Genomic DNA, 10,765 nt, shown 5'->3' with positions numbered 1-10,765 from the left:
AAAGACTGATATGTACAGAGCTTGAGCCAGGATGTGATTAGCCTAGCTTAGCATAGACTGGAGTTAGGGGAAACACCTAGCCTAACTAAGAATAGCTCCAACACTTAACTGCCCCTAAAATCATAAATTGTTATTTTCATTAATTTGTGGTCATGCAGTGCTAAAACAAACCAAAACCAAATACATTGTATAGTTTAGGTGTTGGTAGGCATACCTTATTTTGTTTTTTAAGATTTTTTTTTTTTGGGCATTTTAGAACTTTATTTATATAGGACAGCTGAAGACATGAAAGGAGAGAGAGAGGGGGAACGACATCCAGCAAAGGGCCGCAGGTCGGAGCCGAACCCACGGCCGCTGCGTCGAGGAGTAAACCTCTGTATATCGGTGCACGCTCTACCAGGTGAGCTACCCAGGCACCCCGGTAGGCATACTTTTAAACCTCCCCAGATCCATGCTAGTTGTTTCCCCTTTCTAGTCTTTATGCTAAGTTAGGCTAAACACATCTCCAGCTCTTACTCAAGTGAAACTGTGTGCCATTGACAATTGTGTTTATTTTAATGGCTCCAGCCATCTGTTATATTGGTTATGATAACATTGCACTCACCACCCTCGGAATGTGGCAACATTGCAACAGTTTGCCCAGATTAGGCACATTATTCGTGGACCACATTATTTGGATGTGAAACCAAAAGAGAGCACTGTAATGTCACTAATAGTCCCTCACTGCACAGGAACACCATACTGTAAGTGACAAGGTTAAAATAGTTTTGCATTTTTAATTAGTTATTTTAGTTCCTTTTCAGAGTGTGTTTGCTAGTTTTAGTTTCAGTTTTTCAGAAAGATTTAGTTTTAGTTTTTATATATTTAGTTTAAGTTTTACAGTAGTTTGCTTTTTGTTAGGGCCAGGTATACTGTCTCAGAAGTATGTAGCTATACAAAATACATGGTTGGAGGATAACCATGATGTTTAATGTTTAATCTTTGCGCTACTTTAGTGTCCAACGTGAAGCAACTACATCACAGCGCCATCTCATGTCAAGTTCGTTCAATTTCTGTGGTTCAAAAATATTTTTCACTGCTTGTTTTATTTCGGAACTGAAGCTGGGAATGACGTCACACCCAGTTGAATGCGTTCCATTACAATTCGTATTTTTATTGTTTTTATTAGCTCTAGCCAGGTTAGCCAATACCAGTTTATAACATCGCATTGCGCTGTTTTTGTGCATACAAACAGATTAACAACATGTCCACAGTTAAAAGATGGACAGCACTGTCTGTATGACATGAATTTAGTGAGACACAAATGAGACAGAAGTGTTTATAACTGTATGTTACTTCAGCTTTCACAACTGTTGATGCACAGAGCAGCCATGTTGGATTTTTAGCTCGGGGTACTCGGTGGTTGTCCGAGTTCCACTATTAACAAAGTACAACCACTAACTCTACAGTGTGTGCTATATTCCAATCTTTATAGTACAATGTTTTTGCCATTAGTATACAGGAAATCAGCATGCTATATTATATATATATTCCTTTAGGATGAAACATAATCTCTCTATGACTATTACACTTTCCCCACCTCTAGAAATAAGAGCCAAATTGGGGCAATTAGGAAGGTAAAAGTTGTTGGAGTGGTAGAAGAGCCCAAACTTTGTGCTGGCAGTAATCTCGGCTCCACAGCGGGTCTTGGCCCCGGCTTCAACCTCTGTCTTTTATCTTCCCTTTGTTGGCGTGGCTGCGTTGAAACAGAGGTTCAACGCATCTCCTCCCCTCCTCGGCTGAGGCTCCACAAAGATGATTGCCTTCTAGTAACAAGCCTCTGCCCCGCATCACCGCTACCATCACCACTATACCTCATCCCACCTCTCCCCCCTTTTCTCCTTTCTCCCTGCTCCCTTGTTCCATAGCTCTATGCTTAGCAAACATCAAAGGGACCTATCATACCCCGATGGTTTAAATCTTTTAACAGGGAATAACAGCCGGAGTACATCCAGACCCCTCACATCCCACAGTCATGTCACCATGTGTTCCCGCAATGATCGCCAGGGGAGAGGCTCTGGCCGGGTGGAGATCCTTTCTGCTGGTGCGTGTTTTCTCTGCAGGACTGTTAGGGGGGCCCCCGCACTGTGATCAGGGGCCAGGCCAAATTCTGTTTGAAATGTGAATGGGCTAATTTTCATCAGCCTCCCTCATGCTAGGGGAGGTCCCAGGTGCCACAGCATGCCAAGGGTCATCATTAGAAGACGGCTGCCTTCAAAAAAAAAAAAAAAAAAAAAAAAATTAAAAAAGCAGGCACGCCACTGCATCTTGTGGCAGTGTTTCTCTTTTATTCTTTTATCATGTCCCTGTTAAATTCATAAACAGTAATGAACAAAATTTATACAACCCACATGCTCCTCCTGCGAGGCTCCCGCATCGTCACTTTTTCTTTATCTGATTTCTTTTCTTTCTTTGTATTTCATCCTCTTTTTTTCCTTGGCTGATGTATAAACAAACAAAATAGTGACTGAAAATGTGGAGACGACCTAGCTCGAGATATAGGGGGGGAGGTTCATATCTGATTTGAAATTCAGACGGATTCCGTGATCAAAGTCGGCTCAATATCTCTCAGCTGTTCAAAGGGACTCGTATAAAACAAATGTGATGTGACCAAGTGTAGAGAAGCACTCATTAAGAGCTAAAGCAGATAATGACAGGTAAGATGAGGAGATGGCGCCGTGCTCTAATTCTCTCCCCCCACTGAACAGGCATTTGTTTGCTTTTGCGTGTGTTTTTGTGTGTCTTCCTCACGCCTGCGTTTTTGTTGCTTTTGATATTGATTAGGGAGGGAATAGGAGAAGAGGTAAACGAGGGTTTCAGACACCGCTATCCTGCTCCCTTTTGTCAGAGACAGCCCTTGAGTTTCTTGCTGTTGTTCTCTGCCATGCGCCAGCGCGGGGAGTTTGGGTTGCTTTGCACACAAAGTCACAAGGAGCTAAACGCCTCCCTTTAGGGTCTGCAGGGTATAAACCACCCCATTGTTTTCTCTTTTGTGTTGTTAGGAGAAGTGAGCGAACATGATTTTTACACCCACCTTGTCAAGGCTTTCTAATTTAAAGAGCAACTTTATGCATTTACAACTAGAAGAAAAACAAATCAATCTAATGAACCAATCGTATCTGCTCTGGAGAGAATGGGAGTCTCAGGTGATGTGTTGTTCAAAAATAATACACATACTAGATGTTCTAAGCTCATAATCTATGCCAATAGAGAAACAATATGCAAAAACAAAAAGGTTTTATTAGGCATTAGATATATGTTTGATGTTCGGCCCTGCCTCCCTCATTTTCAAGTCTTGACCTTAAGCTAGCACATGGCTCCAAATGAGCCAGGCCAGTTTTGTAGTCTTTTTGTGCTTGAAGGAGCCATGAAATATTCAGGCTTAGTGCTTCCCTGAGACCAGGCTGGTGGCTGTGGCTTTGTTAGCATGCCTCGCCTTGCACTCCTGTCCAGTGTGTCTACTCCTGCACCTTGAACCATCGTCTTGAGGGGGTGATCTCGGGAGTCCACTCCCTCCGAAAATAATGTCCCGTTTTCTGCTCATCTTCACCGAAGGTTTTTCCTGCACTACTCAACGATAATTCTCCATGCCGTCATGCGATTCCTCCCACCTCATTGCTTGATAGTAGCATATCTGATGTATGGCTATTTCCAGCAGGTAAGGGTGTGGGATATAGCTCTATGTGGACTTTGTCAATTCATGACCAATGGCGAGGTCCTGCATTATACACTAAGCTGAGCAGGAGAGCAGGTTTGTTTTATTCACAACCTTGTGGATTCAAACAGATTGCTCAGACTGGGGAATTGAAGCAGATACTATCATACAGGTCCAAGACATGGAGAGAGAACAGGTAGGAATAAACTATGTATAAAAGCACTGGTAAGCTTTGGCCCCAGGCAAAGCTAGATGGGCTACAATGTTACCCTCCCCAAAGCCACAATCAATTCTTGGCTTCACGGTTTTCCAAATGTTTATTTTTTGCTCGGCTGAAACATAATGACAAGTCGTTCTGAGATACAATTGTACCCTTGGCAAGCATTGGTATTACAGAGCGCCTTGATCAGATTTACCTTGGCTTGGCATGAGTTCAGAGCAAATCTAATCAAGTTCTAAACAATGACAGTTTGTTTGCTGTTCATTATAAATCGAGAAATGTGAAGGATTCAGATGATTTATTTTGCCTATCGTAGAACTGAGCACATGCATTGCATCTCTAGATAAGTTAACACCAACCAATTTCAACAATTCAAATCACTCCAGATTCCAAATCCTGCATGTCGGAAGTAACAGCTGTAACATATTACTGCTCTATCCCTCCCCTATAAAATAATGCCACCATCACATCCACAAAATATTATCATCTCATTCAAATTCACAACACTGATGGCTTTCAAGCATCATCTATATAATCCTGGAATAATTTCCCCATGCGTATGTTCATATCTAGAGTCATAAATAACTGTTCTGTGGGAAAGTCCTTTGTAAAAGGGCAGCATGTATGTGTCGGTGTGGCTGCGGTGTGTCCGTCCTGTGTGATATATAAACCCGGCTATCTGCTCCATCTAGCCTGACACGTTCTTAATCCACCCTGACGAAGGGATGCGCTCTGTCGGTTAGCGGGGGCTTCACCAAGGCGGCGTGCGGCACCTCCACCCCAGATCCCACCTCCACCCCAATCTTTCCCTCAGCCTCAGACACACTACATCCATAAGTATTCCATTAACCCCAGTCCGACCTGTCTGAAGTGCTGAACATGGCTAAATCAATGACTTTGTGTATGTGTCGGCCCATGTGAGCTTTGTCTGTTGTCTTTGTCTATGTTAATGCATCACACCTGTACAAATGTGACTGTATCTCCACCTGCCCACCCGTCTCTTCACTGTGCATTATTGCTGCTGGCTCCTTGTCAGCATTGCTGTAAACAAGGTCTATGTTGCTTATTAAAGTGCTCATTGGGTGTGGCTAAGCCCCTACATCTTTGCTCCTTTACTGCAGGCCCCTGTAGGCCCTTTGCAGGCTGTGGTCCCCCTGCAAAACAACATGGGACCCCATGCTAGGGGTGGGGTGGGGATTCACCTGCTTGGAGCTGGTATTACCTTAGGGGTTTGAGTATAAAGGAATACATCATACATACTACTGTACACACACAAGTGGACAGGAAGGTAAACAGAGCACCATGTTTGAAATTGCATTGAGGTCCATTCATTTCTTGGATTCTTAGTGAAACCTAATAACCTAGTAACCCTAACCCTAACCCTAATGTGGCCATAACCCAAACACTAGCCCCAGCTGAGTTTAACTGCAGTGAAAGCAATTTTGGCAACAAATGGCTCCCACTCAACTGGTTTGAATTCAAAAATGCTTTTCATTTGTTGCATTGTTCAGAAACACACACACACACACACACACACACACACACACACACACACACACACACACACACACATAAAGCACTTACTACCAAACAACAATTTTGGATAATCATGCATTTACCTAAAACTATGCATTCCATGGATCTCTAAGTACAGCAGAGCAGAGGCAGGCACTGATTTATGACTGTAATACTTCACATTCACACCAGGGGGCAGTATGTGACTTAAAAACATGAACTGACGAAGCCAATGCCTTGACAGGCCCATGTGCGCGCTTCAAAAATTAAATGAAAATTTTAAGTCAAATTGATGTTATCCTCTATAAAAGCAATCCTCACAGCACACATCAGCAATATTCCTACGAGCCATGTATATTGCGTGTGAATTCAACAGCCCCTAAATAATCACATGTTCTGCAATGAGGCTCCATACATGGGAGTTATTTCAAAATGAAGCAAAGCACATGCTAGCAGGATTAGTTCCAAGTCCCTTCTTTTCACTGCATAGTTTTACAAATTCACTATTATGTTCTTTTTTCTATCTATCTATCTATCTATCTATCTATCTATCTATCTATCTATCTATCAGAAAGGTTGTTGTCTTTGAGAGTTGCAGGCTACACACAATGAAGCTGTGTTACAGACAGAAAATCTTTTTAGAATTTGAGACCGCTATGTCGGTTTACAATAATGTATTTAGATGCAAAGAAATGTGAATGCTTATTTTTTGTATTCATTTAAAATGAGTCGGGAGGCTGCAGACGTCACACTACACATCTGGCCTGAAATTTACATTGGTTTTACATACACTGTTGCTTAGAGGCCCACCCAGTGCATCCAAGAAATCCATTTTACTTTACCTTACGTGGTAAAAGTCTAATGTGAAATGCTTTCATTTTGAGAAGCTCTATCTTTTACTGTAACATGACTAGCCTACATTGAGATAATTTACCCGACACCATCATGCACAATTAGATCCGCTTGAATTGTTACAGAAAACAAATGATGAACGGCACAAAACATCCGTTTATGTTCCCATTTAAAATGCAGGTGGGCATGACCACAGCGCTGACACATGCACCGGTCTATGAACAGAGTCAATTAGAAGCGGCTGCAGATTATTTCTTAATTAAATAGGGGCTACCTTAACCACAAAGGTACAGGAGCTCACACCTCACAGTGCAACACTAACAGCTGCCAGGCCTTGTTCTGCCGAAAAAGAGGGGGCTGTTCATTAAGCAGCGCTATCTCTCCTGGGCTTGTCCACCTGCCTTGATCACGTTTGCATTAATAATGCATCACCGAGTGCAGTAATACAACCATTACATTCGCTGCTCTTCTCAGCCTCTCGCTGGCAGCTCTGCCACCACAACATGGGGGAAAAATTGTAATCTTTTTCTCCTTTATCCAGGGCTCCTCTTATATTGCCACCCCAAAGAACACATTTCTGCTGTATACACACCACAATGGCTTTACCCTTTCTCTTTTGGGTTCACTACACTTTGAAAACAATACAGTAGATACGGCTTCCTCCAGATGAAAGTTGACCATTTGGAGTCACAGTCTGAAGAATGTTCATTCCTCCACAATTCCTTATCTGGTATGATATATATTGCAGTAACTTAAGAACAAGAGTGTTTGTTTCTCAGAAAGAGAGAGAGAGTAAGAGAGAAGTGCCGACTGATAGGATTCACAGCCGCAGACATGCCTTTCAAGGTGACCATGAATTTTAATGGTAGCAGGAATTGTTTGGGAAGATTTCCTTCAATTATTGGGCTCCCCTGATAAGAATAGATTGGGGGAGATTTGCATAGATTTCAAACACCTGTAATTAAATCTAAATGTGACACGGCCTCTGTCAAACAGCGGGCTTTACATGCAAGAGGTCCAAAAGCCCGGAGAAAAAGTCACCATTTGCAGGGATCACATTCTTGTTAAATTCACAGAATAATTGCCTTTGTATAGGAGAACACTATATCCAAACAGTCAATAGGAGAAATGGAACCAGTTGTGGAGCAGGCGTGACTGCTTGCTGGTAGGGTAAATATTACTTATTATTTTCTAATGTAACACTCCTAAGCCTGAGCTCAGATTTCCATTTGGAAGCAAACATTAAGGAGATTCAGGAGCCATCCAAATGGCCAAGTAATTAATGTTACCACGCACGCCCAAGATATTAGAATGTTAACAGTGTTGGAGCCATGTGATTCCGAATACAGAGTGAGGGCTTTATTACTACGGCCCAGACAGGGGGTGACATCCCTCCTAATTGGGGACATCAGAGTTCCTGCTGCTGCGTCTTATCCTCAGTTCAGATTGCTTCTTTTTTTAATTTATTCACTTTCTCTTCTCCCCCCGTTCTTTCTCCCTCTCTCTCGCTCCTTATCACTGGGATCTGCTCTCATTAGCAGTCGGCTGCGGCCCCCCTCGTTTGCATTTCAAGTGGCGGCGCTGTGCAGGAGCAGCCCTGCGTTAACGTCAGGCAGGGAGGAAAGAGAGAAAGAGAGAAAGAGAGAGAGAGGAGGCGAGAGAATGAGCCGTCGCATGCAGTTGATGCTTCATCACGGCACCGCATCCCGACATCTGGGGCCGTCTTTTTTCCCATGAGCACCAGTGTGTCATTAACAGGATTAATCTGGGCCCTAATTTCCTAATGATCGCTGTTTTAATGTATGTGAACGAGTGCAGTCTCTTGACTCATTACCGCCAATTTGCCTGAGACACACATAATCAGACTCTCTAACAACCCACCAACATTTATTTTTGCTAATATGATTTTTTTCCCTCTGTGGATAGAGCAAACACAGTTTAGTTCTGGCTGAGTGGATTCCCAATCAGTGCTTATTATACACTTTACCAACACTGAATGAGAAAAAAAATCTCATTTATCTCTGGATGTGTGGCCTTCTGTTAATGTATTACAGCCCAACAGAGGTTGCTTAATGTCTTTCCTTACATTATTTGACGTCATGACATAACAGCACTGTGCAACTGTAGCACAAAAACTATGACATGAACCCCTGCAAGAAAGTTTTAGTGTCAACAAAACTCTTACTAGCAGGTAAAAACATAGCTAATAGTAAGAGTTTGAACACTATGTGGTGGAAAACAGTAAGCCCACTTAAACATTAACATCAAGTGTACCATTGACTGGGGAAATGGTCGGGGTTTTGTGGCTAGTGGTGCCACACCATCCAATAAACACACAGATGTATTCAAGCCCTGGGGCAGCTGCAGGGCAGACCTGTGAAACCTGGCCATGGTGTCTTGGTTTAAGGGAAACGACTCAAGGATCTTCACCCAGGAGGATCCTCTGTGGCTTCTGTGACAGCTGACCTTTAACCCCCCCAGCCTCCCGGCGGTTGAAAAAAAGTGGTTCAAGTCGCATCTTTGCAGGTCAGCGGCCCCTGTGTGATTTCATAAAGCTGAGCCTCAACAGAAAGTGAGGATGACACAATCTTTAATATTAATGTTTGACTTATACAACACTGTCCATAAAGAATGGTTTTGAGCTAAGTATTTAACAACTTGGCTTTGTTTATAGATACCAGTAAATTACAAATACTACATGGTATCAATCACTTGTTTTTTTATAGTCCATTGGGCTCAGCGCAAATATGTATGAACCGGGAGGTATCCTTTCTGAAGAAAAAAGGCTTTGTTTGTTATGTGCTTTTCATGTTTTATTGCTTATTATATGATTATTTAGGGCTGACACATTTTAATGAATTGCCCTTTGGATTTAAAAAAAAAAAAACGTTTTTGCAAAGGGAACCTTTCTTTGGCTTTGTTTTTTCTTTGTTGAGTTTTTTTGTTTGCCATGTAATAAAGTTATGTTCTTGTCAGGCAAATATTAAACCACTGCAACTGTATTTTCTGCTACTTTATAACCAATGGGGGAAGAAGGTTCAGATCCTTTACTGAAGTGAAACTAGAAATACCACAAAAATAAGTAAGTCATGCATTCAGAATTTCACTTAAATTAAAGGAGAGAAGTTTGTACTTAAATGTACTCAAGTACTTAGTAATATGCCAAATGGTCATTTTCCAGAATATCATGTTATTATATAGACTATATTATTGTATTCTAATATGTAATAATAATATGCTGCTTCCACATTGGTGTTGTAGTTGGTCGAAGTGGAGATAATTGTATATGGTTGGATTATTTTAATCCATAACAATGTATCATATTTTATAAGCAAATTGGGGGTTTCGTATGTAAAATCGAGAACTGCAAAATTGCAATCATAGCTGTGAAATGAATGCATTTGAGTAGAAAGTCCAATATTTGCTTCTGAAATGTAGTAGGGTGAAAGCATAAAGCAGTATAATAATAAAAAACTGACTAAAAATAATGGATAAATGACAAAACCAAAGGATATTTTTCGACATTAAATCGTCAAGTTGCTCTTATCCATTTGTCTAACACTGTCATGCCAATCGGTAAAATGTAAACATCAATCAATAGTCATTTGGGTCATTCAATATGCATTGTATGTGGATGGACTGATGAACAACAGCACCATGTGAAATCCATAAAGTGGTATTAAATCTCAGTCATAAAATACTGCCATACCCTAAGAGATTTCATTCTTAATTATCTAAAAGGGACACAGAGTTACACATCATGATAAACAATAGATAACTAATGCATGAATTGAAAGAAACTGAGAGATGTGCTGGCCAGAACAGTGATACTGCCTAAATATATTGATCCAATACATAAATTATATATATTATCCATGTAATATAATGTAGCATGTAACAACTGTATTACTGTATCACTGTATGCACACAGAATGTGTGCAAATGTGAGGTGTCAACACAGGAAGCTAAATCTCACAGCTACCAATAATGCAACACTCGGGACCCCAATATTTGAAAACTTGTGTGAAAGGCATTTAGACATAACTGATATCTGATTTCGTCTGTGACGAACTATTAATTAAAGTCCTTTAAATGCCAGCCTGCTAATTGGTTTGCACCTGCATACGAGTAGCAGATTTCATGATTAATATTACCCCCAACTCACCCCTCTATCCCCAGTAAAAACTCCTGGTACAAGTAGAGGAGTGCAGGGTAAATATTGAATCTGGGACTAAACTCCTGCCGCACACAGCAGAGCAGGGGAAGGAGATGTGTGAGAGTTGAGAAGCTGTCCTAATTAAGTAGCTATAATCAGGCTTGGAGCTAGGGGGTAACTCCCTGGGTGTCATTTGTGATATTAAACCATGCTGTCCTCCTCCTTCTGTTTGTTGTGCTTCACTGGCTGGAGCTAATCCTTTTTAATATAGCCGCAAATATGCAAATGGCCGTTTCAATATACCAAACCTCCGATAGCTATCCTCTTT

At 41.4% G+C, this 10,765-nt stretch overlaps 1 long non-coding RNA gene across 1 annotated transcript in view; it reads right to left on the bottom strand.

Annotated features, from left to right (window-relative positions):
* Window positions 1-1,068: 1,068 nt before the first annotated feature.
* LOC116063361 overlaps window positions 1,069-10,765 on the bottom strand; it is a 47,355-nt gene continuing 37,658 nt past the window's right edge. The window contains exon 3 of the long non-coding RNA XR_004108254.2: window positions 1,069-2,251. This is a non-coding gene — a long non-coding RNA (uncharacterized LOC116063361). The remainder of the gene's footprint in view (window positions 2,252-10,765) is intronic.

Source organism: Sander lucioperca, chromosome 11 (genome assembly GCF_008315115.2).
Source record: "Sander lucioperca isolate FBNREF2018 chromosome 11, SLUC_FBN_1.2, whole genome shotgun sequence".
In the NCBI taxonomy this organism is placed as follows: domain Eukaryota; kingdom Metazoa; phylum Chordata; class Actinopteri; order Perciformes; family Percidae; genus Sander; species Sander lucioperca.
The sequence above is the reverse complement of the archived record's forward strand: the minus strand, read 5'-3'. Positions and strand labels throughout refer to the sequence as shown.